The sequence below is a fragment of the Siniperca chuatsi genome, linkage group LG4, assembly GCF_020085105.1.
Source record: "Siniperca chuatsi isolate FFG_IHB_CAS linkage group LG4, ASM2008510v1, whole genome shotgun sequence".
Lineage (NCBI taxonomy): Eukaryota > Metazoa > Chordata > Actinopteri > Centrarchiformes > Sinipercidae > Siniperca > Siniperca chuatsi.
The window spans coordinates 7,504,122-7,507,556 of NC_058045.1; positions in this window are offsets into that span (position 1 = coordinate 7,504,122).

The window sequence follows — 3,435 nt, forward strand, 5'->3', positions numbered from 1 at the left end:
TAAACTCAAAGAAACAAGATCCCTTCAGAAAAAGAATCCCCTCCCAAATTGTTGTTTGAATGCACCTCAATGTGGATTTATTTTCTCTCTTTGTGGGAGTAATATGCCAGCAACAGAGCAATTACACACATATCTCAAAATATGGAAGTATAGGGTAATATGTATATGGAATATGTTTATGGGGCAGACACGGTTTCCATCTGTATCTCTTTATCTCATATATTCCAATATGCAAATACCCAAGGTAGGTTACAGGAAGTCATAACTTGCATAGTAAAAAATCAAATTATCTCAGCAAAATTAGTTTGCACATGCACTGCAACTTCATATTCACTCACCCTGGGCCAAAGCAAACATGCAGCCACACATAAAAAGTAGAGCAAACATGAAAGGCAGAGCAAGCCACTTGATTAAGACCATGCTAACACTCCGGAAAATATCCTCACTCAACCTGGCAACCAAGGTTATAACTACATTACTGTTGGTGGCTTAAGGTGTTAAATAGAGACTTGTATCTCTTAGACAGCCTAATTATTGTAATTTCAGGCTGAATACAAACCAACGCTAGTGGTAAAACTTTATTTATTTACACTTCCTGAGTATAAAATATATATGCAGATAGGATTCACTAAAGCTGAATGTTGAATTCCCACAAGCTTGTAAAACTGGGTCTCCAAGGCAGCAGCCTGACTTTCGGAAATGTTCCATTAATGTTTCTGCACAGCCGAAAACACACAAGTTCACAATAGGAATTTTCTTTGAATAATTAATGGAAGAGAGCTTCCAGTGAAGGACAAACGTTCTGCGAGACAGAAGAGTGTGAAGAGAGACAAAGAAAAGTGTAAAGTCATCGCACCCTTGGGTCTACATACAAACAGTAAATAGCACTTATAAAGAAGAAAGTGTCATCTTCTGTAATTTAAGCAGATGTGTCGGTGAGTTCCTGTTTCAGGGGTTACAGTGCCTTAAGCTTCTAATGTTGTTAGAGGGATTGACAATTTAAGCAACATATTCACCGCTGCTCTGTCACACAGCACAACAAATACAAAACAGCTGTGATAGGAAAAAATGTATTGGTTTGTTGACCAACTGATGGCCTGGATTACACCAGGATTACATTTGATACTCAGCAATCAGAATCAAGTTCTATGTTGTTAAAATCGGGGTGGAGGGAGTCACATGTCACATTAACAAGAGATACGCTGGAAAGTATGCCGAGCATCTTTACGGTCCAATGTCATGTAAGTGATGCTGCTCAGAGTTTTTTCCAATGCCGCCGTAAATATCTCATTAGATAAGCTGGAGATAAACTCTGAAAAGAGGAAAAATAAGTGATTGAGAGGGGTTTTAACATTCAGGTCTAGCCAGTCAAACAAAATAAAATCAAAATAATCAGTGGTCTGAAATGGTATCTATTTCCTTCAGTGCTGTGTTACAGAAACCTGACATACACAACCCAATTGTTTATAACATGTCCTCCTTTCAGCTGTAACTTGTGCTTCCGCACCTCAAGATAATGCTCGCAGGGTTGCATTTTTGGCCTATTCTATCTTATTTAGACTTATTTTCAGTGTAGTTTTGAAATATGAAGCAGGAAAATATAGAACAGAGTTAGGTCAAATATCTCTAAATACATCTAAAACTCTTAGCTCTGATGCTGAGAGACACATCAGTTTCCAAGGCACTCATTTTGAGTCAGTGTCTTCGTTTAAGTCTCGTCTCAAAACACATTTTTATCTGAAAGCATATCCTGATTTTACCTGAGCTGGTTGTTTATTTTACAGTTTATTTTATTGCTTTTGTGTATTTTATGTGTTTTATTTTTTTATATTTTGTCATTCACTGTGGTATTTTATTTCTCTTGTTGTGAAGCACTTTGTACTTTGTTTTGATAAGTGCTCTATAAATAAAGTTTTATTATTATTATTATTATTATTATTATCATCACAAATAAAGAAAACCATTTTAAAGTTGGTTTAATGTAGTTTGTGACTGATTATCACCTATATGAGATGATGGGTTAAATGAGGTACCGCTCATGTTATACCTCATTTAGATTAGACTGAATTCTATGAATTATCTTCATATCTGTGGCTCTGATAAAGAAGATGCACAGAGAGTGGTTGCTGTTTGATACCAAATAGTAGCTTATGTCCATCTGGTCCACATAAGATCTGGCACTGCAATGCGTTCCATTGCTTAATGCCAAGGCTGTGTAGAGAATGACTGACAGGTTTGAGATCGCTAAACCTGTTCTTACTTAAGATGCATTCACACAGTCAGGTCTATGTGACGGTCACTGGGTCATAAGCCAGGTCAGCCAAAGATGTAGCGTTTGTTCCAGTGAGAGAGAGAGCCACAAAGGCAAAAGGGCACACAATTAAATCAATGCATTTGTCACATTTATGTTTCATGTTTCCGCCTTCATGTTTAAGAGACGGCAGAGTTCCAAATGCATTTTCAGATGCAACAAATGATCCAGATTTAGTTGAGTTGTTTGGGGGCGCAGTGTTACTCTTGATGTCATGGAAAGGCCTTATCTCGGTCGCAGCAAGTCACAGAGCTCTTTAAAGGTCCACCAGTCAAAAATCTTATCTCAGCTATATTTAGGTTGTCAGCACATGAGTTCATTTGTACCACTGTTGTGCAGAACCCACAGGTATTATGTTTAGCACTCAGGACTCTAATGATGCCATAACATTAACAAAAATAGTGGGCTGATACTGCAAGCAAAATGAAATCTACAGAAAACAACCTTTTTGCATGACTTTGAATGCAGCACAAACCTGAATCTTACTATTATTATGCTCATGAACTGATTTATGGGTGGTGGTCACCACAGAACATTTTGTCTAATTCAATAGACAGTTAGGCAGCCTCTTTTCAGTGTATGCATATAGACTTACCTTTCATGACCCACTGTAAATAGGAGTAGTGTTACACAGTCTGTGTGGGAGCACATAAAGCACATTGTGAAAATTTCATATTGATAGCAAGAGGGACAAATAGGTTTGCAAAAAAAGATCATATTTCTACACCCAGTGACAAATTGTATGTGGGGATGGAGGTGCAAAAGAGGGCGTCTTTGCACATCAAGACTTTGTTATTGAACTGATTAACATGAATTGAAACAGAGAAACATAAAGTTCACAAAGTTTTTTATTAGTTCATATATAGCTAAAGATAATATATATAGATAAAGGCAAAAGTTCATATGAAGGTAAGGGGAGCCTATAGGTAAAGGCAACAGAGGACGATTAACTCGCTTAGTAGTTTTCAAGCACTTAAATTACACAAACAGTTCTTCTTAAACTCCCCACTGCAGCTGCAAGAGTTAAACTCACAGGAGCATTTGTCTACTATGCTCCAGACTGGTCCGTCTCTCCAGGATTGGTGGGGGCTGCTTGTTTAAGCCAATAGGCAGGGAGCTAATGT